Source organism: Ambystoma mexicanum, chromosome 6q (assembly GCF_040938575.1).
Source record: "Ambystoma mexicanum isolate Mex_15411 chromosome 6q, UKY_AmexF1_1, whole genome shotgun sequence".
Lineage (NCBI taxonomy): Eukaryota > Metazoa > Chordata > Amphibia > Caudata > Ambystomatidae > Ambystoma > Ambystoma mexicanum.
The window spans coordinates 815993674-816020437 of record NC_090937.1 but is presented as its reverse complement, the minus strand read 5'-3'; the positions used below and the strand labels follow the sequence as shown (position 1 = coordinate 816020437).

At 44.2% G+C, this 26764-nt stretch overlaps 1 protein-coding gene across 1 annotated transcript in view; it reads right to left on the bottom strand.

Annotated features, from left to right (window-relative positions):
- Window positions 1-26764, bottom strand: part of ETFDH (electron transfer flavoprotein dehydrogenase) — a 920962-nt gene that overhangs the window by 535012 nt on the left and 359186 nt on the right. The window lies entirely within an intron of this gene.

Below are 26764 nucleotides of genomic sequence, written 5' to 3'. Positions count from 1 at the left end.
GTGGGGTATCTTGCTCCTCAGAGTCTGTATTAGGATAATAGAGATCATATTGGACTGGGTCTTGCTGAGGGGTAACTAAAAGGGCTTCTGGACATGGCATCTTTGCTGGGGGTTGTGAAGACGTGGCACCACTAGTTGGTGGTGTGTTCTGTTAACTTTCCATAGCCTGGGTATTTTGCTCATGAAAGACATGCGTCTCATCACTCTATCAATGTCTTCAGAGGACCATTGAGAGGAACTTCTTCTTCTTAATTACTGAATGCGTGGGCGGACCCACGCAGGCGCTTCCCCATCCAATAGGATGATGTGCACCAACCCACCAATCAACAAATAGCCCACATAAACTCACAACTCCTCCCACCGCCCTGTCTGTCTCACAAAATCGAACAACACACTGCTCCTCCTCCTGCCTCTCACCCCGTCACCTCCCAGCAAAGCCTTCACACTCATCTCAGCCACACCCAGCGCAGACAACCGAACCCTCATCAATTCTCTCTCCACAACAGGTCTCTCACACCTAAGCAAAAAAATGACCCACAGTCTCAGGCACCCCACACACTGCAATTGAGAGGAACTTGGTATGGTTTTAGGAGCGTGAGGTATTTCTGGTGTAGGCTACCCTTTGTTTTTTTTATAGCTGCTGCTATAGTACCCTCCCCTTGGGAAACACTTTCTTTTTCCTTTTGTAATGCACTCACTTTCTCCCTATGGGAATGGAGACTCTTCAAAGAGTGTTTTTGTTCAAGTTCTCCCTTTAAGGGGAGTCTCCGGAACATGTTTCTTCACCAGATGGGATATTTTCGAGGTCTGGGTGTTTTTTGCTGATTTCAACGTTGATGAGGATTGTCGAATTTCGTCGGATGGGCGGGCCGGAGCCGCGTCTTCCGACGCTCGGCTTTTGGTTGCTGTATTGGACACGGCGCCCGCGTCACCTTTCTCTCGCGACTTTGGGGGCCTGTTGTGAGGCGAACATGATCGAGTGCCCAGACAAGAGAGAACTAGTGGACCTACCCCTCGACGTCATGTGCGGCCGTGTAGACTAGGTCACCAACTTTCGGCCTTGGGGTAAGTGCTTTGTGTGAACTGACTTGTGTGGGCTGACTTGTGTGTGCTACTGTTGCCGGGTGTCATTCCCGTAACAGCGCCGCCGGCCGTTCTGATGGGGTGGGGGGCGAGCATGTGGGAATCGGTACGTTCCCTATCACCTTCGTCATCCAAAGAGATGCGGATGCTGCCGTCAATGGGTGCACCCTCCACATCCATGGTGGCCTCGGCCTGCACGGCGTGGTGGGCCCAACGTTTGGTTTTTCGGTCCTTTAGGGTCTTTGGTTTGAAGAGCTGACAAGCTCTACAGTGGCCCTCCTCAGGGTCCCTTGAAAGACAGAGGTTGCACACCCAGGGGTTCGTTTTTCTAGGGGAACTTTTTGTTCAAACTGGGGCAAAATTTGAAAGGTGTATTTTTCATAATTGGTTAGGTAGGCAACTTGGCGAAAATAGAGGGGGAAAGGGGAAATATACATTCTCTTAGTAGCCTAAGAAAAGACCACCCCCCACTCTCTATACTGTCCGGGCCAATGCGCGGCCTTCCAAGGCTGAAGGGGTGTCGTCGAGTGAAGTTCTTTGTCCGACAACGTTTGTCCTTAACATTGCCATCGAAGATGATCGTCGAAGGTCAGCAGATGAAGGATAGAAAGTGTAACTAGCTCTAAAGCATTAATAAATGCCATTAGCAGAAAAGGAACTCTGTGTTAAAGAGTCCGACAATGATGGCTGAAAAAACAATCTGAGGGACCTCGACGCATGAAGGAACATGGGTACAGTGGATGTCACACTAGGGATCGTATTACTGGCACGCCCAGTCGATGTCCCTTTTCGAGTTTCGAAAACGCAGCTTCCACTAGATGTCGGCCTATGCAGAGCATGTGATCTAAGCAGATACCACAAGCCTAAAAAATATATATATTTCTGTGCACTCTTTGAAACTTTGAAAAGCAAAACACCACACCCAGAGTGCCTTGCCTGCAGGAAATTGAGGATAGGGCGAAGAGAGTCTTAGCATAAACCAAGATGGTGAAGCCCCTCTCTCAGCCCATATCACCTTCCTGGCTACTCTAACCCCATCCCCTTCCTACGGGTCCCGGGTTTTCTAAGAGACTCCAGTGGGCAGCACCCTGGTGTGAATGTGGCTTTGTTATGTCAGTGTTAACTCCCCATCCTCTGTTTATCTGCTTCCCTCACCGAGTTCTCCCCTTGAGATTGTAAAGCACTCTGTTGCTTCCCAAAGCTAGATCTGCTCTCAGTAAATACTCTAATAATAATAGTGCTGCTTTTGAAGTACCAAAGAGAAATGGGCTGTCTCTTCTAGAAGCCACCCACCAACAGAAGAAATGACACATCTGACAGTCAGGGGGTCAAGCCGAGGGAAAAGCCAGCTAGCAGAGGAAAAACCCAGGTCAGAAGAAAATACATCTCTGCTGGTGAAACTTGAAGGCAGCAGCAGTCCAGGATCCAAACTGGAGATTGGCGGAAAAACAAGAGACGGGCAATAACTGCATACTGAAGATCAAGGAACTTAACAGAGAAGCTAACCGAAGCTACAGTCAGGAGATAAAAACAGGAGCAGTGGTAAGGAGAGATGGAGACAGCCAAACAGGGAGAAGCAGAGCAGAAGACTGGAGAAAGGAAAGGGAAATGCAAAACTAGGAAGCACTAACAGGAAATCAAACACACTCAGCGAGTACCTGCAAATGCAACGTTTTGAGGTGGTGGCAAGGTCCAGAGATATACAATAACTCCAGCATGATCCTGAAGAGTTAGCACAGGCAGGCGCAGGCCATGCTGTGCAGGGTACTAGTGTGAGCCACTGTGATTGTGTAGAGACCTGTTTCTACCAGCCCAGTGCCAGTATCTCCATAGTGACCAAGGATGGTGGTGGATGGTAACCATGAAACTATCTGATCTGCCTTAAAAGGTCATCCATGCTTCTAGTCGACAGTACCCTGCGGTGCTTGATGGGGGTCCTTCATCATGATCTTGGAGTCCTGGACATACTACAGTCCTGATTTGTGCCAGACCCAATTCCAACATCAAAGTAGACATCTGCTACCACGATTCCTAGGCCTTCACAGCATCCTTCAGACAGGGCAGCCTTCCACAGGTCCTATGACACCATTCGGACACTCGTCCCCATCTACAGGAGATCTGGGTTGTATGAGTAGTTCATCTTCAAGGACCCGCATACCGGCTTTCTTTAGTGGGCTGATGGTCAACACTGCAACCATACTTTCCCAGGCCTCTGGTCATTGAACCTGGGCCTGGATCTCCTGTTATGGGGTCGAAAGACTCCCCAGCTGGATGGTTGCAAGCTCCTTCCCTCCTGGGAACTTTACGTATCAATCATCAACACTGTCAGTATAGCTGGTTATTATGGACAAACATTCCTAAACGTATAAAACGGCCTAAAAGAACGACTGACATTTACTTATATTTCATTCTTCTGTGTACCTATGTTCCTTCCCCTTGGGGTACTGGACTGTTAAAGTGCTCAGTTCTTAACTGTCATTCTATATGCCTTTTATATGGTCCAACACTGCATTTCACTCATTTAAAACCTTGCAAAGTACACAGAGCAGTACTAGCTTGTATACATTTTTCCTATGGTTGTCAAATGTGCGTTTGGTCTTTCCTAGACACCATGTTGTTTTGGTAATACTTCTGTTCTATTATTAAACGACTTGCTGTATTGTAGCTATTTCTTGACACATGACTTTATAATAAACAGTATATTTTTTAAGTACATCAACTATGTGGACTGACCTTTTTTGAGTGCTCGGCTATGACTAGCCGTGCCTTCTACCAGGCCTCTTCCCCCTGCTTAGAGAGCTGGATCACGTAACCATTGTGGAGTTTGGACTAAGTTGGTGGTAAACCTTGGTCACACACTATGGCTGGTCTGCTTGAACTCCTCACTAGAGACCCTTAGAAAGAACTTGCAAACGCCATTCCTGCACAAGCAGACGCACTGAGCAGGCTTCGATGGTGCTCGCCTATCAATGCCAGAATGGTCCTCTACCACAACTCTTGGCTGCAGATTTCTAGAGACAATATGTTCATGCCCAGGTGTTCTAGGTTAGTCCCTCTCCTTTCTGCCAGCATCTTTGTTTTCAGATCCTTATCTCCGGCCTTGCGTCATGTCTCAAATACTGCCCAGTGTCCCTCTTCGTTTTCGAAGTCCAGCAGCTTGGTGCCGGAAACCAACAGCCAAGGCCAAGCAAGGAAAGCAGAAGCAATGCAATACAGAGAGGAAAGGCCGAAAAGAGAAACCACAGTCATGAGACCGGACCGCAGCTGTGCACCATCCAGAGAGAGACACACCTGCTGCAGGCGCGCACAGCACTGAGACCCCGTCACGGGGCCGGCAGAGACCTCAAGTGAGCTTGAGCAACAGGTCACGTGTCCCAAATCCACATGGGACAAAATGGGTAAAAGGACCCATCTTTGCCTAGACTTAAATGGTTGTCCCACAGAACAGATCCCAAAACACAAACTGGAACACTGGACTGCACAGCGCAGAGAAAGTGGGCATGACTCATCCCCCTTTTTATGATTTCCCCTTGGCCAGGGAAGGGTGGCCAATTCTTACAGGGTATGGGGGTTTAAGCAGGGGACTTGAAACAGGAAGTGTGGATTTTCCGGGTGAGATCAGATGTAGACGACGACTAAGAGTAGTAGGAGGAGGGAGGGGTGGTGGCTTATAGGTGAGATTAGTGAAGCAGGTGAGGAGTTGGCTTAGGAGGGGAAGTGGTTCTGCAGTGCGAAACTTGGTGTTTGTGTAACAAGTGAGCTGAGAGGTTAGTATAAGGAGTGAATGTGAATTGAATGGTAGCGGCTGAAAGAAGGGTGGCCAAGTAGTTTTATGGACGGAGATTAGTATTGGGAGGAGCAGAGGTGTAGTGAGAGGAGGGGAGTAATGTTCAGAGGAGGAGTGTAGTAGGGGAGATGGGAAGTAGGAGAGTAGGAGAGGTGGGGAGTAGAAGGGGAATAGGGGAGTACAAGGCGGTGAGGAGAATAGTGATTGGAGGAAGACAGTAGTAGCTGGAGGAGGAGAGTAATAGTCATTGGAGGAGAGTACGAGTGGGAGGAGGGTAGTACTGGGAGGTGGGTAGTAGTGTGGAGGGGAATCATCAAGAGGAGTGGGAGTAGAAGAACATCAAAGGGTGGAGCCAACATCAAGAGGAGTGAAACTTTGAAGGGACATCAGAAAGGTGAAGTGGTCAGTGTAGAAAGGAAGAGGTGAGAGTGGACATGCAAGAATAGCCTGACTCAAAGTTTCAGGCACTATCCAAATTTCTGTTAAAAAATGAACCCTAGTATAGAGTAGGGACAGTAAGTACCTGAGGAGGGACATTAGACAGATCGCATCTTAGTTGACTACCTGTAGAATAAGACAGCTTATAGACAGTAGGGGGTCAACCTTCACTAGCACTAAGGAGGGATTGTGGATGAATGGGTTAGGGAGGAGGGTCGAAAATAGATGAAAGGGACAGCCCTAGGCCCCACAAAGAAAAATAAGAACCCTTGACTGATCTCTAAAACTCAGTGATTTCTGTGGCATCTGTGACATTTCCATGGTGCGTTGTGTGATGTTGTCATCAAGATAGCCACTAAAGAACTTCATAAAACCTTCAATGTCTGTTATTTATGAAAGGGTTTTAAGTTGTACGGCCTCATTTGAAAGATATTGTTGGGCCTAGAAAACTGGTCCTATAACATTTTCTCTGAAGTCAATTGTGTCTGAAAAACGTCCATATTTATATTATGAAACCTCATTTGTACTTTTAATTGGATGTTCCATAGGAAATTAAACCCATCAATACTGAACCACTTCTACCTTTTTAACTTTTGAAATAGGATTAAAAACTCTGATCTTATAAGTTACTTTAAAATAAAAATGTGTGTTTCAGTTCAAAGAACTGTTAACAAGATCAGTACAAAAATTCAAATATTTCAAAACAATTCATTTCAAATTAACATAAAACCATTCATTATAATAAATAGACAATAAAATGCAAACTCATTAAATTCCAATAGCCTTTCCAATGACCATATAGCAACCTACTTAACCACAATAGTATTGCACAGATTCAAGTAACACCTCAATTCTTTGCCAGAGTTTAAACAAAGCTATATTGAAATGGCTATTACTGGCCATAAAACACTTATTCTAAAAAGATGCTTGCACGTAGGATACATACAAGTTTTCCAACATACGACAACTGTTTTGGTGGAGAGACTCCAGTTGGCTTTGGCATTTGCACAGTCTGCAGCCCCTTGCCTCCAAACTCTTCCCAACCTGGGGACCTATGACGCCAAGAGTGGGTAATGGATTAAGGTGAAGGCGCATAACACATCTACTTAATGCAGGCGCCCGAGATCTTAGCAGGTATGGTTGGGGCCTCAAATAGGTGGTCTGGCAATCAACATAATCACTATAAAGTCTTAACCCTGCTAGATGTATATGATTCCGGACCCAGTCCCAGACCATCAGTTTGTCTGTGAACGCCTTCTTCAACGTGATCTTGTCCTTCTACCAATCTGGCATCCCTTCTACACAGAGAAAGAACTCCATAAATGAATTCTTAAATTTCTCCAGGTCTGCTACCATTCTGTTATTTATGGTATTCACCAAGATGGTTAATAGGGGACACTTAGGCCCCTTTATAGCCTTTCCATATAATCGGCCACGTTTTAAACATACCACGCCTAGTATGGAAGTTAACCCTAACTCCAGGCGTAACGCCCAGCTGGGGACACATTATGCAATTCCCAAAGTACACCTCAATTTCTTTTCCTCCAATCTAAAGAGGGCATCAAACCGTAGAGGACAGAACGCCTCCAGCCCATAGGTAAAAGTGCATACAATGCACTGCCCATAGATTGTAATAACTCCTTTTAAGCTAAATCCTGCTATATTATCTGCACATTTATTAATTAATGGCGCAAGAGCCAAGGCCTTGATGCACTTTGCCTGTAGCAAGACTTTAGCATTTACCTTGTCACTTACACAGATACCCAGGTATATTCTGTCACTTTTCCATGCATATGTTCCCCGAGTGAGCACTCACATTCTTTCCAACCTTTGGCACATACACCATGTAATTTGTCTGGGCATAGTTTATAACCAAGTCATTTGACACTGCAAATGGCGATAGTTTTCCTGCTGTGTGAGCCAAACCTACTCTTGTGTGGTCTAAAAGGACCACATTGTCTGCATACATTATACATACCACCTGGTTTCCACCCATCCTCGGTGGGAAATTATTTACTCCAGTCAGGTGTGACAGCAAAACCACCACATTTACATTAAACAGCATGGGTGCCAGCACAAAGCCTTGCTTGAGGCTTTTGGTGACGTGTATCTCTTCAGTGCAGGTGCCCATGCTATCCAATCTCACCTGCACTTGTGTAACAGTGTGGTAATCACGCAAAATATGTAGCAGATCCTCTGGGATCCCCCAATCCTCTAACTTCTTCCTCAGCTTATCGCAATGTATAGTGTCAAATGCCGACTTGTAGTCGATGAACAGTAGATGTAAAGTAGCGTTACCCTTTCTGAGAGCCTTCGTTATGAGAGAATTAATCAATAGCAGTTCATGGGCAGTGCAAAATCCAGGCCTAAGAACTATCTGGAATGGGCCAATTATATGCTTTTCCTCAGCCCATTTTTTAGATTTCTTCAGTTTTTCCAAAACAAGGAAGAGAAAAAAAGGAATAAAATGACAAGATACGTAATGGAACATTTGGACCTCCAATTAAAACAGCAACATGTAAACACTCCATTATTTTACCCCACCATCTGTCCCCTTTTCTTTTAATCTACAGGTTACACGTGTACACTATACTGTCCTACTTACAAAACAGTTTACGATTTTTTATTTGGATTTTCGTGATTTTGACAAATTCTCCTGATGAAAGTTCTCCGAGTAAACAGAAACATGTCGAGACAATTTCCTGGATGTATACAGGATCACAACTTATGTTATCGAATAATAATCAGAAACTGAATTACACTGCCATTTTTTTGCTGAATGTACACATTTATCTTTTTGTTACCTTACCATTTGTTTGGAATTGACGAAATCCTTGATTTTTAAATGTTGATCTTAACAGAGATTATGTATAGGAATTATGATGTTTATTACTAGATGTGTGAATTATAACCTCTTTTGTGCATTTAATTAAAGTTTATATATGTTTTTTTAGGAACCTAATTGCGGTGTGTAACCTGTCATTGAGCTCTGTCTCTAATATATTGATGTGTTTTCCCTTCCCGGGTATAGACAGAGTAGTCATTTGGTTCCACGCTTTTAGTGGACCAATCACTACTGGGATTCCTCTCCAATTAATAGTGTGCAAGCAGAATAGCCCTGGCAGGGACTGCAAACCCCTAGGCCACGATGTTGCAAGTGACATTCCTCACCCACCTTGCTGCGGTGAGACCAGCCACAGGAGAGAATATGCCAAGCCAAAATACAAATCAAATCGAAGCTATTCGGCCTCACCGACGGTCTCCTCACACGTGACTTGGCCGAACTGACACGATGCCAAGGCCTGGATGCTAGGAAGGCGTGGCTGTCTCACGACAGGGACCGAGCTTGCAACAAATTGTAACAATCCACCTACAGCATGCACTGGTAATGGACTGCTTGCATGGCATTAGCAGAAGCACCCCATTGTTACACACTGTCACATAGTCACATCTTATCGATACACACTGTACGTGAGCAGGTTTTTTGCAGGCTGGGAACAACGGTAGTCCCAGGCTTGGGGGCCCGCAGCCTGACGAGTGAGGATACTGGGGGCTAGGGGCTGGCAGCGGGAATCCCCAGCCAATCATCGGGATCTCTAATGTAACCATTTTTAGGGATGATCCAAGTATACCACCTGACACAGTGTCCACCAATAACAGCGCGCACTATATGTTCCTATACTGAACCTACCACTCAGGGAGCCAACCCGGAGTGGCGTTCAGTTCGGGGAAGGATCTTGATAAATGACGCTGATTGTGAGGTCACGAGTGAACAAAAATGGCAAGTGAGCCCAAAATCGGCAAGATATGCCTGGAATGAATTTTGCTCCATGCGTGTGATCCCTGCTTGTTTGCAATAATAAAACAGCAGTAACCTTTGCTCCTTGTGTGGACCTAAACTTCTTTGGGACACTGGAAGGAGTTATGGCCTTCCGAGAGCTGGAGGTCCACGGAGCCTTGGTACGGCTTTGCCGACCCAAGAATTTGCCCTAACAATCTTTTTGTGATGCACGTTCATATCCCAGCCCTGCCCAAATGATTTCGATTGTGGAAAGTGTACTAATACGCGGGAAATACACATAAGCAGGTACAAGACTAGGAGGAAGACTTGCGGGTATAGGTGAATGGCACAGGGCATGCTTATTATAGGACTTTATAAGACAAATAACTTACAAGCGTCTTGGAATGCTAGGTGGATACATTGCATGCGCACGACATACATATAGAATGAATCTTTTATATTCGGAGGTAGGCCTGGATCTTCGCAGGCTGTGTTGGCCGCACAAAACAACAAGGCTCGCAATTGAATATTTCTCCCCCACCCCATGCGAGGTAGGGACCACAAACACACACAGATTTATCTTGTCAGATATTTTCTAAATTAAAAAGGAATACGAGCAGCCCACCACAAGTAAGGGCTGCGGCCAGTTGTGAAGGACAAAACCATGGGAGCCAGGGCAGAGGAGTTGAGCTGCTAAACGCAAGCAGAGATTTAGGACACAAGTGCCCCCCAGGATAACGACTTTCCTATTTGAACTACCAGATTCCCATGATTAGAACTCTTAAATCCTTAACTATTCAGACTAATTAGTGGGACCTGTAGGAAACCCAGGCCTGCCTCTCGGGAGGGGCAGTTGGTAAGGGGAGAGCAGAGGACAATAAGGTCTGTGATTTGTACCAGGAGAGCAAAGGATGATACCAACTGACGGGGCGGCATAACGGGGGCACCTGTGTGTCTGGGATGAGAAAAGGGATTCTTCATTCGCGAGGACCAAACTGACCTCAAAGTTATCCACTAAGCTCCTGTTGCAGGCCAAGTTCATGTCACGTGATTAGGCCTCATGGCAGGGCAGTATCATCAGAAACGTAAGCAATAATTTTACAGTGACCCAAGGTGAAGAGATCATCACCCACGTGGGAAGATATTGAGGTCAGAAGACGCAACCAATAATCAGTGTCTATATGCGAATATTAGCATATAAATAGGCAGTAGCCAATGAGAGTGGGGGATGAACACTGTATATAGAACATGTCATGAATGACGATTTTTTGCAGTTATAACGTGCTGTTTGCTTTGAAGACGGGAGAGTTCTCTACGGCAGTGGACTTAAACCCAGTCATCCTTTTTCCTTTTTGTATACAAAATAAAGCTCTTGTTCTTCTCACAAAGGGTGCACAAGCCTTTTTCCCTAGAAGGTTGTTCTTTATAGGCCTGGTTGTCGAGAGGTTACTCTACAATCTTGATCTCCAACAACTTTTATGATTATTCCATGTCTGTTCGTCAATAGGGTTTATTAGGTTTTCTGTTTTTTTCTTCCCCTAACCTTGTTGACCATTTTCCACATACCCTTAGAATCCATAGTGGTCAGGGTTTCCAGCATCTTCTGACACCTTGCGTTCATGATGTGATGTGCCATCTTTTCAGCCAATTCCTGTGGGTAGTTTTCATTTACTTAATAAGGCCTGCCTTCTGCAAGTCAGGTGTTTGCCTTATTACTGTTCTAATGCTTTGCCAGAGCTTGCATTTAGCTGCCCTGATTGTTGGGTCACAGCATCTGATTTTTCCCGGCTTGCCCCTATATAAATATCAACTACCTACAGGAATAGCTTTTTTTAAATGTATTTTATTGGTTTAGTTGCATTTACAACTTTTTCAATATCACAAAATATCGAATTACACAGATTACATTTTTCTGCCTAGTGATGTAGATCATTACAATTCCTTCTTTTCATTTCATGTTATTACATTTCTCATGTCATTGTGTGCTAAGTTATATCCGAGAATGCTTTTGGTTATATTTCTCTAGTTTCAGTTTCCTGTTAAAATGAACATTATAGATAGTCTGGGAATTTTATTATGTATGATGGTAATTGTTTCACAGCTTTTTCAACAAATGCACCTACTTTAAAGGCAGAGTAGGTTAAACATTTGTCCCAGGTGGATATCCAGTCCCATCTATACAGTTTTAGCTTTGCTTTCTCCGGATTTTGAAAAAAAAGGAGATTGATCGAAATGTCAGCATCAGCCATAGCTGATAAGCATGCCTTTTTTCATAATTCTAAATGCACTGCTTCATATGATTATAGCAACAGTTTTAATGAAGGGAAGAGGTTATTGGTACTAACAGTTGCTAGTCTACATTTTCTGTATGCCGCCATCATATGCCACATTGTTACAGCACTAAGGGACATGAGACCTAGTTCAAAGCTTATGATCTGAATTGGTGCGCTTTGTGGTACTGGAAGAATTGTTTTCCAGAAGATACTTTCTAGTAGGTCCCATTTTGGTGGGTTACTTAATGCTTTGGATTCGCTGCCATAAGTGATGCTCTGAATTACTTTTTGATTGTAGAAAATAATGGCTGGTTTTATAGAGAATTTTCCATATTTTCGCAGAAGACATTTCCCTTGAGTTGACAACAGTTTAATTGTATTCCTCAGATCTAATTTGTAGGGCTTGTCGGGCAGGCTTGTATTGATGTTGACTCCCAGGTATTTATATTGGTCAATTTGGATAACAGGAGTACCTAGGATTGTCAAGTTAAAACGGTAGCCTGCTTTAGGTAGGTAGTGATAAAATATTAAAATATTAGACTTGGTAACATTGATCATTAGATGATTAGCTGCTGCATAATTGCCTAGAGCTGTTAGTTTTCTTTGGAGTCCAATAGGAGTTCTATCAAGTAGTACCAAATCATCAGCGTAAACTAGGTATGGAATTGCAGTTTTGTGAACGCATGGTGGAAAGGAGCGGACAGCATTTAAGTCTTCGAATATGTCGCTAATATAGAAATTAAATAAAAACGATGAAAATGGGCAACCTTGTTTTAGTCCAAGACTACTTTTTATACGATTTGTTAAAAGACCTTACGTCTTGACTTTCACTCTGATTGAAGTATTTGAATAAAACTGGTGTATAAAATATAGTACATACAGGGGGCATGAACTAGTTAAAAGCTTCAACCATAAAGTCTCTCTTTGAACCGAGTCAAAGGCCTGTTTAAGATCTATAAGGGCAAAAAAATACTGGCTGTTTTTTTGTAAAGTCTTGTTTCTTAATGGAAGCTTATAAGCATTAGATTTAATATAGTGCCAATTGCTGGTAGGAATCCCGATTGGTGTTTGTCAATTTTTTTGTTATTGGAAGCCCATTTGAAAAAGTCACGTACGATTAGCTTCGCCATAATCTTCCCTGGGGCATCTAATAGGGCTATTGGCCTATAGTTATCAGGATTATTTCTGTCGCCTTTCTTGAATATTGGTATAATAATGGCTTGTTGCCAAGAAGGGGGGGGGGGGTCTTTTTTAATGTTATCATTTGTTTAAATAGCAATTCCAGAAAATCATCCCATAGTTCTGGGTACTTTTTGATAATCACATTTGTGGGATTATCTGGGCCAGGGGCTCTGGAGTTGCTAAGCTTATTTATTATTAGTAAGATATTGGTTTTGTCAAATTCCAGGAGGTTAAGATCTGGGATAGATTCGAAAATGGATTGAGTTTGAATAGTTGTGGGGTTTAGCAGTTCCAAAAAGTGGTCTGACCAAGCTTTTTCACCAATTCGATTCAAATTAGAGCTTTTTTGTTCGTTGTTTGGAAGGCCGTTGATTAATTGCCAGATTTCACCAATCGATTTTGTCATTAGGGCATATAGCACCTTCTCTGCGTTGGATTGCTTTTGGAGTCCCAGTATCGCCGTAGTTTAATTTCTATATTGTGATCTTATTTTGGTTATTTCATCTTTCTGGGTTATTGGACATAGTGCATGCATCGCCTTGCGGTAAGTACTTACCACTAAAGAATTATTCAAAATTCTGAAGGAACTAGAAAACCCTATTTCGCCCCCGGAAACCTGCCCGAAAGACAAACCCTGGTGCACCAACATCCAGAACGCCCTCATCAATAAAATGTTAGGACTCCAAACTAAAATCGAAAACAAACGGCAACAACTCAACAACAATGTCACCAACCTTAGTCTACCCACACCTAACTACACTAGCGCAGGCTTCTCGTTCAAAAAAGTCACCATACCGGAAGTTCAAAAAATCATCACATCCCTGAAACCCTCTAACTGTAAAGGAGACAGCTGCCCGGCTCAAATCATAAAAGATGCAGCCATTGAGCTCTCCCCCTTCATCACCAAACTCATCAACCTATCCTTCACCAGTAGCTCCATCCCCAGCAACTTAAAACAATCTTGGGTTCTCCCCCTCCTGAAAAAACAATCCCTCGACCCAGCCACACCCACAAACTACAGGCCCATCACCACAGTCCCCTTCCTACTGAAAATCCTGGACAGAGTCGCCTACATCCAAATTCAGGAATACCTAGAATCCAACCAACTACTAGGAATACGTCAATCTGGCTTCAGACCTCAACACGGAACTGAAACCGCCCTTGTTGATCTCAAAAGCCAGATTGATGAAATTAAAGACAAAGGCAATGCCGCTATCCTACTCCTCCTAGACCTCTCAGCGGCCTTTGACCTGGTCAGCCATGAGGTCCTCTGTAATCACCTTGCCACCGCAGCCCACTTCTCCCCTGCCATCACATGGATACAATCCTTCCTGGCTAACAGAACCATACGAGTCTTTTCCACCACAGCTGCAGCAGACCCCACTCCCATCACATGCGGGGTCCCACAAGGTTCCTGTGTATCCCCCACTTTGTATAACATATTTACAAAGCCTCTATTTGACCAACTGGATCATCTGGGTGTCACCTACACAAACTACGCAGATGACACCCAGATACTCCTCACTATCTCTGGTAATTACCAAGAAGACTCCGCCCGGATCAACAAAATATTCTCCATCATTCAGGCATGGATGGCCTCCCATGGTCTCTGCCTGAATGATGAGAAAACAGAGCTCCTAATTGTCGGCTCCCCCAACACTCACTAAACTTGACCCTTGCTATAATAACATCACCATCGATGGTCATCCCATTCCCATAGCCAAAAGCGTAAAAACCCTGGGTTTCTATCTAGATGCCAACTCCAACCTCAGCAAACACACCAATATGATCGCCTCAGCCGCTGCCTATACCGGCAAGCTCATTAGGGCCAGCAGACCCTTCCTATCATCCAACAGCTGCCTCACCCTTGCCAGGGCCCTAATACAATCCAAACTGGATTACTGTAACAGCCTGTACCTAGGCGCTAATCAATCCGTACTCAATAAATTGCAGGTAATACAAAATAACGCCTTACGCTCAGCCCTCAACATTCCCAGACAAGAGCATATCTCTGCCACTAGGAAAGCCTGCAAATGGCTTTCCATACGCCAAAAAATTGATCTAAAAATCATCTGCCTCACGTACAAAGCCCTCAATCACCTAGCACCACCTTATCTAGCTAATAAACTCACCCTGAAACCTGCCACCAGACTCACCAGATCCTCCAACACTCTTTGCCTACTAGTGCCCAGGTTCCACCTAAAAAGAGCGGGAGGGGTAAGCTTCACAGTGCTGGCCCCCCAACTCTGGAACTCCCTACCGCTTAACATCAAAACTGTCGAATCCTTCCAGATCTTTAGGAAGCAGGTCATCAGATGGCTGCTAAACAAAGAATAACACCACTAACTCTAGACCCGTGCGGATACTGGCTTAGACACTGTATTTATTCTGAAAATTGTATATTGTACGCACTGCATATGCTCTGTTTATTAACCACTGTATATATATGTATATATTATAAACCTGTACGAAGTATGCACACTGTAACCATATTCTTAAGCGCCCTTCTACCTCCGGGTTTGGAGCGCCATACAAATAAAATAAACAAACAAACAAACTTTTCAATTCAAAGATCAAAGGTTTAAAAGGATTCTTTTGGTTAGGTTCTATCGAGGTTTTTGTTAGTGCCGATTTAGTAAATAGTTGAATGTGGTCAGAATAATGCATTTCATTGGCTACTAAATCAGTTTGTGACCAATTTGTGATATTTTTTAGAGCTCTTATCATTGATGGTCGCCATCAGAGGCGATTGCCTCTGGTGTTGGATTGAATTATATGGGGGAATAGTGTTGAATTATCGGTCTGATGTGGCAGCCATTTGATAGTGAGGACATTATGGTTGCTGGCAGGATTTGCAACCACTTTAAAAGAAGATATATATTTGTTGGAACTGGCAGAAATATAGACCTGCCAGTTCCAGGTTGTTCCTCTTGACCATGTACCGGAAGGTCGGGTGTCTTCAGGTGTTGACCCATTGAACATGGCCATGTGTCTAGTTTCCATCAGTGCCTGCCGTTTCCCTGCTTGAAGGTTATTTGATTTAACCATATTTTGCAGGCAAATCATATTAAAGTCACCAGCGATAATTGTTGTTTGGATTAGAGGATCTAAAGCAATGAGGTCAAGAATGTTTTATATTTTAGATAGAAACAACAATTCATTTGATGCTACGGGGTTCCAGTAGATATTAAGGATGGCAGTGGTTGGGTAAAATGTATGTTGGGGATTAGACATGGTGAGTTTAACAGCTTGAATACCTGGATCAGGAGATAGCCAGGTACTGAGGTTGAGTTGAGAATCTGACCTTACAGCCACTAACAAGCCTGCAGACGGACGACCTTGGATAGGCTTTGTTACTAAAGTCATTGCAATTTGATGGTCAACCCAGACAGGAGTGCTCGTCATCCAAGTTTCCTGAAATAAAGCAATGTCGGATTTGTGACTGTCATGAGACAATTTGTTCAATAGGTGGCTGAAACCTTGTGTTCCAGCACACCACTGAGCATGATTGTGAAAGGTTAGAGGTGTCATTCGAGGTTGAGGGTCTGTCATGAGAGTCTGAATTTTTGGATATCCTTGTCCACTTGGATTTATTATGATGGGGCATCGGTTGTTAGGCATAGCTTTGTTTATCAGATGTTTGTACCAAGCCACTATGACTTCGCCATTGGCATAAGCATTAAAGGAGTATATGGCATTTACGTTAACATTATTATAGGTCTTTACTTGTTCAATGTTTTTATCTGGCCAGATTATCCGGTTTTCCCCCGCATTTAGCACCACCTCTCCAATTTTTTATGTGCAGGTGTAGGCCTTGCGATGCTCATTTTTAACGTTAACATAGCATGGTCGCTAAACTTAGTATGAAAATCTCTAAAATGGTCAGTATATTCATCGCTAATGAAGAAGTAATCCAAAATAGCCGCCCCATGCGGACCCTTCCAGGTATAGTTTTCTGTATTATTCCCCTTTAGCCCATGGTTTCCGTTAACCAAATTCATACCACATTCTTCAGCAAATTTTAACCATTGCCTTCCTTGTTGCTTTACCACAACCTTTATAGGAAGGGCCATTACTAGTAGGGGTCATAGTTTGTATTTCAAGGTAATGCGCGTTAAGATCACCAAAGACAATGATCAGCGAGCTGCAAGTCGCCATTCTCCAATCTGCCATAATTACACCAATGGTGTCACAAATTTCAGAACCAAGCATTCCACCCCGTGGCACGCACACATTTATTTAAACATTTTTCTCTCCCTTAGACAAACGTCCTGTAACGCTTACCTGGTATCACACAGGGACGAACGAAGACCTACCGTGTCAGTGGATTCCAGATGGCTCGATTCTGTTCAGGTATACCCAAACCTCTTAAGGAAGCAAAAGCGTGTGGCACAAAACTCATGCACACTCACTATTACATCTAAAGAGATAGGACTTTTTGCGTGGGGATGGGATCTGCCACGGGATTGGGTGTTCTTTAGTGTACTTGGAAATGATAATGGATGGACTCCCCTGCAGACAAATAGAACAGAAATGGTTTATTGGCTGTTGGTCAGGAACTCATTAACTCTGGCTGCAGTAAATTAAATGAGCAATGCTTACCAAAATAATATTCTTGTAATATCTGTGCTGGTTCAGTTGATTATAACAGTTGCCAATGAGTGCAAGATACAACTGTGCTAAAAATATCTTCCTTTCTGCAGGTAGCAGTCTATTGTGGTATGTGATAATCTACCTCTTGTAACTGAGTAAATGTGAAAATGGGTCAACTGCTTTTTGAAACTTCTTTTCTAGCAAGATTAAAAAAAAAATGTGAACATGTCCATGAGGGAAAAGCAATCTCTGAATGTGGCAGGAAAGAAAACATAGAAAAAGAAAAGAAATGTGACCTTGTTTTTAATTTTCCTTGCAGATATCAACAGAAGAAATGTGAGTCAGCTTGGATTTCACGTAAAAAATGAGGTAAGTAATGTCCCAGTACAGATTCTATTGAATATGGCACTGGTGTCTCAGTCAATTGACTAGAACGGTGCCGCTTCCCCCAAAGGCTTGAAACAAAGTAACTGACACTGCCGGGCGCTGCTTCATGGATTCTTGGAAATATGGAAATTGAGAAGCCGAGAATAGCCTTGCAGAGAGTGTGATTAACACAATAAATGAACTCAAGCTTCCAAAACCTCTTGCAACTGCCGGCGGGTATCAATACTGAGCGCAAGGTGATTTGACAATACATGCCGCACATGCGGGTCTGATCTAACTTCAGGCAACAAAAACATTTCTCCTCACTTGTGTTACCGGTAGCCAATACAATACGAACCTCGTTGTGGATTCAATCATGAAAAAGAAATCGTACCGCTCACGGCTTACAAGAATTCCCCTTAGTCCCCTTAATCCCAAATTCTGGTAAATAGTATACCCATCCACTAGTATTTTTTGGCAATGGCAAGTTTCTTGTAGAATGAATATTTCGTAACCAAATAATAGTTTATGGCCGTGGAGATCATTCAATTCAAAAAATGGGTGTGACCATGGGTGATCCATGTAAGGATATTAACATATAACAGCTGATCGCCACCCTTTGTTAAACTTGGGCCCACAGGGCATGACCAGTCATGTATGACAGCCTTAAAAGACTATAACCATGTCAATCGCTGCCAATCTACCAACACCCATATTTGCAGTGGACACAGTTCCCCAAACCCTGGGCTTTCTCCTGTAGGTGCCATCACACTCATGGAAATATTTTGAATTAGTATGGTTTCTAACGGCCTCAAAAGCATACCCCATATTGTGCAAGCATGATGAATATTGTTCAATCAGTTCAACAGTCTTATAAGAATAGCAATAAACCAAAGTCAGATTTCTGCCATCATCGACCTGCTCCACATAGCCCATGCCCCTAGACTCAATTACACGCAATTGGGGTATTGATCCTAGGACCATCATTATTGCCGCCCTATTTAGCCACTTATCTGCGGCACAAGAGAACCAGTTGCGAATAACAAGTCTTGCGACTTGCTTGGAGGACATCATCATGATGCTGTTTGGAGTCATACTTTGGCTTACCAACAATGTTGTTTGGCTCGCTTTGAGTTTCCCCATGTACTGGAGTGAATCCCACACCCATTTCTAGGGACACCTCTGTCAAAATAACAATGCTTTCACCATCTCTATTCTCCTTGAAATCTTCCACTTCAGTCTCAGTGTTAGCGTTATCCGTTTTCACAAGCCAACTAGACAGAGTTCCATTCTTCTTTGTGGCTCTTTTCTGTTTACAACTTGCCTTTTTATTAGCCGTAAGGCTATTTGTGTTCCTTACCTCCGTCTGATTTTTACTGCCACCAGCACGTTTGACAGGGGACAATTTAGATTTCAGTGCTTCTTTTTTCTCCTTTATCTTTGAGCTAGTAAGGTACTGTCATTGCTTTCCTTGGACTTGTCCAATTCAGAAATGTCATGCTCGTTATGGCCATTTACCAGGGCCGAATAATTCAGATCTTTAATTCAGATCTTTGTCAGCTGTTGCTTTTTCGTTAACTGACTTCTCCTTCACTCTGCCAGCCTCCAATGTGGATTGCTGCGCATGGTACTCTTTCTCAATGCGCATAATGCTGCCCCCTGTATGTTTATTTCCTCATGCATCTTACTACACAGTCTTAGTAGCACCTATATTGCAAACAGTATAGCCTCCACCGCAGAGTTATTATTGCAGGTATCCTTGCTACATTCATAACGGATCCTTCTTTGCTTTCCTCTGTAAACATCAATGGTGAGGCAGAGACGACCTAATATGATCACTGGGGCTAAATGAACCGTTTCAGCCAACATCGGCTCTGGTTTCATAGGTGCCTGAATAGCTGCTTGTGTGTGACCATTGATACTCTTTTGTAGCGAGTAGCAGAGTTCAAGAATCAAGTTGTTGTCATCGATCTCAATCAAACCCGGATTGATTTTGGGTGTTTCCTTCTATGATGGTTAAAGATACAGGGCCCCTCGGGTGGGCATGGATTTGTGCCCCGAAGTAACTGGTTATTTTACCCAAGCAATAATTTCCAGCCGATGCCCGTCTTGCAACATTGCACTGCGTTCCTTCACATAACGTTGGTGTTTCCATTCTCATTTTCTTTCCCCTTAGCTTTAGAATGCAGGTTATAATTATCCTGTTTGAGTTTTCTACATGCAGGCAAACTTGATCATTGCAAACTGTATCTCCTCACCAAAAATTGCTTTTTATTTGTGATAATTTAAGCCCAAATGCTTAGTTATTACCACTAGTTGTGTGATTGGGTTTCCTCCCCAAGCAGTATTGCACTTGCAAACAAAGTATATTACTGCAGGGCACAACACAAACAAAAGAAGTGCTTCCAAAGATGCGCCAGGTATTATAGGGGTCGGTCTTAATGGCCAATCACACCCTTTAGTAATGTATTTGCTGACCCTCACTGTGCTGTACCACGCGCAGATTTGCAGCGAAGAGGCAAATGGCGAATGGAACTGGAAGCGCTAACAGCACTACCAAAGATTTGCCACTCTCCCCGCTCTTGCACGCATCCTGACAGCTAAGATCGAACCCTCAGTGCTCACAGGACTTTCATGCCGCACTATACAGATCTCGCAGTGAGGCCAAATTATACCCGCTTTCTTAACTTGACCCCATGGACCAATACAAGGACTAATCAAGCCCGGATGAACCCTCTGCTTCTACTAGATCTCCCTACCAGGACATGCCGCAGCTCACTGCCATCACCACCACCGCCAGGGATCGCAGCTGACACCTCTCCCAGACTCCAACATCAGCCAAGGCGCACAGTGCGGCGGCGTGCAGCAGACACAGACCCAGCGAGCACAGAAGCACAGGCCTCAGCCTAATTGCACCAGGCCCACAAGGACAAAAGGGGGGCTGTTGCAGGCTATGGACTGGCTGCGCAGTGCTTCCTGCTCTGAAACTCCAGAACTTCTCCAAACTTTTGGAAAGGATCTGCTATTGTCAGCACATCAAACCGTCCAGTGTCAAACCGCACTGTTCTCTGAACAAACGAACAGCGGGCAGAATGGCTAGCTTGAACCTTAAAGCATGCAACGGCAGGTTGCCAGGTGACCAACCAGCAGCTGTGACATTTAGGGGTCTAAAGGGAGCCTTGCGCATTGACTATATATTTATTTCGGACAGTCATTGGCCGGCGAACTGGAACCGGCCCATTATTGACAGTATGGAGAGCGACTGCAAACCCCTGTCCCTTTACTGTTGTATCGGTGGAACTTGGGGGGCAGGGCCAAGTCAACATCTGGTGGCCGAGCGGCACGCCAGAAAATCAATATAATGGCCAGGCTGGATCGATAGAGGCCTAAAGTCTGAGGCCTACGCAGCAATCGTGATCAACTTGGGTGAACTTTGCAATCCCAGTGCTCCAGCAGCAATCATAATCACAGAGTTTGAGACTTTGGGTAAAAACCTGGTACCCTTTGTGTCCTCAATAAATACAAAGATCAAACATAGGGCTGCGGAATAAAAAACCCTGGTACAATGCTGAATGCCACAGATCGAGAAAAGAGTTGGCACAGTATGTCAGATCTAGGAACCCTGTGGATAAAGAGGCCCTGCGACAATTGCGGGTAAACCACAAAGCCCTCATGCGCAAATCAAAAAAGGCATATGCAATAGCCTCTTGGACTGCCCTTCCGGAGGCGATGGAAAAAGAGGACATGGTGCAGTTCTGGAAGTTGGTCTCCCCCCTGGAAGTTAGGTAGCGAACAGTCTACACAATGCTGTATTTCGGGAACGACCTGGAGAAAGCACCATTCTAACCTCTACTCAAGACTGGGAAGGCAGGATGCACAGCAAGGTGCGAAGGAGCAAGCCACAAATCCCCTAAAGGCAGTTTTGGTTGTAACACACAGGGAGGTGGAAGAGGCCCTGGGTTCCCAAAAAAGGGGGAAAGCAGCAGGGCCTGATCTTATTCCACTAGACTTCTACCATGATGAAATGGCTATCTGGGTGCCAATTCTATGCAGAGTATTCAACAATGCCATTGGTGCTAAGCGAACTTGGCGGGAGGCAATAATAGTACTGATACACAAAAAAAAGACCTAAAGACCAGCCTGAAAATGACCGACCAATCTCGCTAATCGGTTGTGCCGGAAAAACATTTGGCAAAGTATTGCTGGGGGAAACTTCAAAAATGGCCCACCTTATTTTATGCGGACAACGCAGTCATTCTTGCTACTAGCTCAGCTAGCTGAAAGTGGCTCTTAATACCTTCTTGACAAAACGTAATAGCTCTAAAACTAAAAAAGTTATGCTCTTTAAGCCCCCCTTCTCCAAGTCATGCCAGGTGAAGATAGAAGTCGAGGGCCTTATACTGGATTAAGTTGGGTATTTAGACTACCTGGCGATCAGGTTTAACGAGGTGTGGAAGTAGTCGGACCAATTGACGAAATCCAAGGTTAACTTAAGTAAATACAGCGGGACAATCCGGTCCTTTTTCTCGAGCCATGGCAATGGGGCAATTATACCAGCCCTGGCTCGATTCGACAACAAGCATTGCCTGCGTCTCTCTATGGCACAGAGATCTGGGGCTTCACTAATACAAAATTATTATCCCCAGTCGAGAATATTTTTCTAAAGAAATGGCTGCTCTTGCCTAAAAATACACCAACTCCGCTAATTCACTTAGAACTCCAAATATTGCCTGCCTGTAGCTGATCTGATCGCCCTTAGGCCAGCCCTGTATTGGGTGAGGCTTTGGTCCTCCACAAGCCCGGCCCCCTGTAAAGATGCTTTGAAAGACTTCTTGCAACTGGAAGAAGCCAAACATCAGGGTTGGGTCCTACATGTGAAAAAGATACTGTGCGGGTGAGGTGCTAGACACTTCTGTGAAAATCCCAGTGACGGGCGCCCTTTACCCAAAGCTGAGCTCAAGCTAGTCGCCAAATGCAACACGTTTAGGAATCTAGAGATTCAAATGCATGCTCTAAAAAACAGCCCTGTATTCCTCCTACCTAGTTCAATGGGGAACAGTAAGCCATTCTAGGATGCTATTTATCACCCCCTATGAGCGCTTATATGTTCGCTTCAGATTGGGTATATTGCACACTGCCTGGTATATGCAAGGGTGGTTGCCTCACAATACTGATGTTTGCCCACTTTGTAAAAAAGCTAAAGAAACTTTGATTAATTTTACATTGCTATGTCCATTCTTAATGGGGCTCAGGCGCAGAAACGTATTACCAATCCTACTTTATATGGGGCCAAGAACCACGAGGGAATCAATGCAATTCCTCACTAATACACTAGAGTGGAATGTGGTATTTGCCTCTGTAAGGTATGTTCACTGTGCTTGGCTCTTAAGAAGCAGGTTGTCAGGCATTGATTTAAACCACTCATAGGCTCATCGAGGTTGCGGGTTTCGCTACCTCCCGTAGTCCATTTAGACCTCTATATTGCAGTTTTGACGTTGCAAGCCCTGCTCTACTCTAAATGTTGAAATCCAATCCCACAATTGTTCATTTAAACTTTTTTTCTTCTTTTTACTAAGTGTATGGTTTTATTCAAATGTGGTTTTACCGTTTGTGATTTGTTATATACATTAACTGTGGCAGCGATTATGTTATGTGCTAAAGGATCAATCCGAATAAAGCTTTTTGACACAATCGAACAGCTGCATCTGACAATTTACATAAGCTACTAACCTTGAGATAATTATGTGGCATTCTTTAGTAGGCCACTGATTGTCATCAACATAATCTTTGCCTCAATGTGTTGTGCCTGCCAGAGTTTGCGAAGTTCAGTACAGTGTGAGAAGCAGGATTATACAGTCCATCGTTTTTTCCACATTCAAACGTCTGTACGAGGGATGAGGTTTGCTAAACATTTATATGCACATAAACGTGGACTACACCTATTCTTCGCAGACAAACATCTTATGAATTGCAGAATGGAGCCTGGAGCAAATTGCACTGAACAATGAGACATAGATTGGTTATATTGGTTCCTCATCAAGACCTGGTAGTCAACTCTCCTCATTTCAGGTACGAAAGCACTTCTTGTAACATTAACATTTCCAAGCTGGTTTTAGGCTAGTAAGACTTGGGAAATTAATGCTGGTTTATTCAGTAACTCTTAGGCATTTATTTTGTGTTCCTAGTGAATTAACGCTTAAGAGGGTCACTGTAGGGAATGCTTTCCAGTATGAAATGCTACTTTTTCCTGAAAACCATATTTGTGCAATCAGAGTCCAAGGCAAGGTGTGAAATAGAAGTAATGCAGAAGCCTTTAAGGAGTCTGAGTGATGGTAATCGCTCTGAAATTGAAATATTGTGTTTTAAAGTAGGCACAAAGTAAAGCTAAGGGGAAGGTTTAGATACCTTCTTATAGCAAAAATAAAAACCCATGTTACCTGTACAAATAGATAGGGCCTCATTACGACATTGCCGGTCCGGAAACAAGGTTTCAGTGCCGGGCCTCCGCTCTCAGCTCGAGGGCTTGCAGGGTCTCCAACATGCTCGTCTCCCACTCCCTGCAAGTCTCCTAGAGGACCTCAGCCTGCCTCTCTGCCCGACGCAGTGAAATCTCGCCCTGGCCAAGGTGAGTCTTGCCCCCTGTGCCCGCTGCCGCTCTGCCATGATCTGCTGCCCCAAACACTCCAACACGGAAGACATCATTTGGGTAAGGTCCACGTTTGTCTCCTGCCTGATGGCCGATACCTGCCACCCTGAGATGGTACGCCCAGAATACTGTAGCCTCCTACTCAGAGCCTGCTTATGCCTAATAGCCCGGTGCCTGCTCCTTAAGGACAGCCTGCGGGATGACAACTGCCAGAGCTGTCGTGGACGTGCCCTGCTCCTTGGTGCCTGCTCTACCTCCATTGCCACACCTCCTGTTGCCGGCTCGATTTGCGTGGTGACCACCTTGGATGATCCAACTTCGACTCCCGACTCTGGCAGGGATGTGATCTCCACCAGACTGGCTGCCGGGTTGGGACAGGTAGACAGGGGGCCCTGGTGGTATCTGGGCCGGAAGGCGGCAGGGAGGACGACTGGCACACAGAGGAGGAAGACGAGGAGGGGGTTGCGTAAGTGGCCAGCACACGCACCCAATTCGAGACCAGGAAATGTGCTAGCCAGTTAACGAGGCGCAAAACATCGTGATGATGTGCATGCCCCTGATTGGATACCGGCTAGCAACGGTTCCACCCTGTCCCGAATGACGACATCCGCAGGTATTGGCGTTTCCGTTTGTGTGGAAACATCCACTACTTGTGGATGGGTCCGCCCTGGGGCAGTCCCAGGGGCAGGAATAGGCACAGGCACCTCCACAGTGACCTACACTGCCTCCTGTCCCGGAGTCTGGACTGCACCAGTCACACCCACCTCTTCACCCCCCGCCGGGCCCCATGGACTGGGCTGATGTGGCCTCCTTCTCCTCCTCCTCCTCCCCGCCTACCTGTATGTCGACCCACAGTCTTCCGCATTGGATTGCCCCTGTGCGGCCTCACCTGTCCCTTCCACTGCTGAGGAGTCCACCACCACCTTCACACTCTTGGAGCTACCCTCAGCAGCTGCGGTCGTTGTCTCCGACACGATACCCGTCTCCTCGCTCCCCGACGATGAAATTAGCTGGGAGTGTGACTGGGCCTTGCGCCTGTGCCTGGTGGAGGCATCCCCGCGGCCTTGCTCCACAGTACCTTCTCCGCCCTCTTCTTCCAATGTCGCTGTGGATAGGGAGACATAGAAAAAAATACATCATGGTACTGTACATTTGTGTGTATGGCACAAATCATATGCACTGGCAAAGGCCACAAACATCATCACCCACCACAACACACTGGTACGTGCGATTAACACACGCACATACATGACTGCCCTTCACAACAAATTTAGAACAAAAGGCGGTATGCCTACTTAAATCCCTGGTCCCGTAGGCAAATATAAAGAGTTTACAAGAAACAGAAATGGACCAGTAGATAGGGATGACACGGATGTTTTTTTCAAAATATAATATTACAAATTTTAATCAATAAGCACATCTTTCATTATTGCATGCAATGTTTTTTTTAAAAAAATAGCAATTCATCATCATATATTTCATATATACTTCTCTCGTCCCAAACTCACACATTCATTCACACTTAAAAAACAAATTCGGCTCTTTCCAGAAAATGTATCATTCACTTAATACATATATTTCTACAGACAAAAATTCAGAAGTTGTCTGCCCAGTTTTGCTTTCAGGTGTCGTATTTTTCTTGGTCAAACAATCAGCCCAAGTACCTTTTTTATAGTCGTCGACACGTGTTTCGGTCCACATATAACACAACTTGCTGTTTTTGAATCTCAAGACCTCAGGACGTGAAGTGCAGACAAATGCGTCTGCCCTTGTGTTTTGGAAACGTATGGGCCAAATATCAATCTAAAAAACATACATAAAATACCATCAGTGTCTAGTGTCATCCCATATTTCTTAGACTTTTGTGACTATTATTGTCATATGTATAGCGTCTCAACACAGAAACCTACTCACCACTATGTGTCAATTCAAAAATGGGCAACTAGGAATACGGAATCAATCCTTCAGTGTCAATGATATAATCGAGACCTGTGAACCAAACAGAGACACGTCTTAGTTCTCGGTACCAGTAAAAATTACCTACAGCAGTGAGTAATTATATGGACATAAAAAATCTCTCACTTACAATTCTTCAATATTAATCAGCACCTCAGATAGATATTCAATGCTTCAAGAGTCTTGGAGGAAAGATAAGGTTTTTCAAATCTTTTACTCAGCAACCGTCTTCATCGGTTAAATACACGTGGCTGTAGGGGATAGTGTATAGTAGTCACAAAAAATGTTTCTCTCTGATTATATAACAAAGTTTATTTATTCCATAGCCCCCATATTCAGTACGCATTTATGGTTTTTTACAGGCTATAGGAGTAACCATCTCAAGACAACCAACTGTCAATGACTGGATGGAGTGTCTCTCAATAGTGAGAGATGCCGTCCTAATGCTACTCTAGAGGAAAGTTAATATAGGCTCAGTACGCTCATTTCTCAAATATGCCTTTTTATGGAAACAAAATTACAGAGAGTCACTATTCAGTGTCACCAGTGCATGTGACTCATTGTGCTGGTCATCGCAAGAATCCTGCAAATGTGTGCGCAATTTATGGCCAACACCGCTGATGAAAAACAATAAAATAAGTCTGTCTGCACTTCACGTC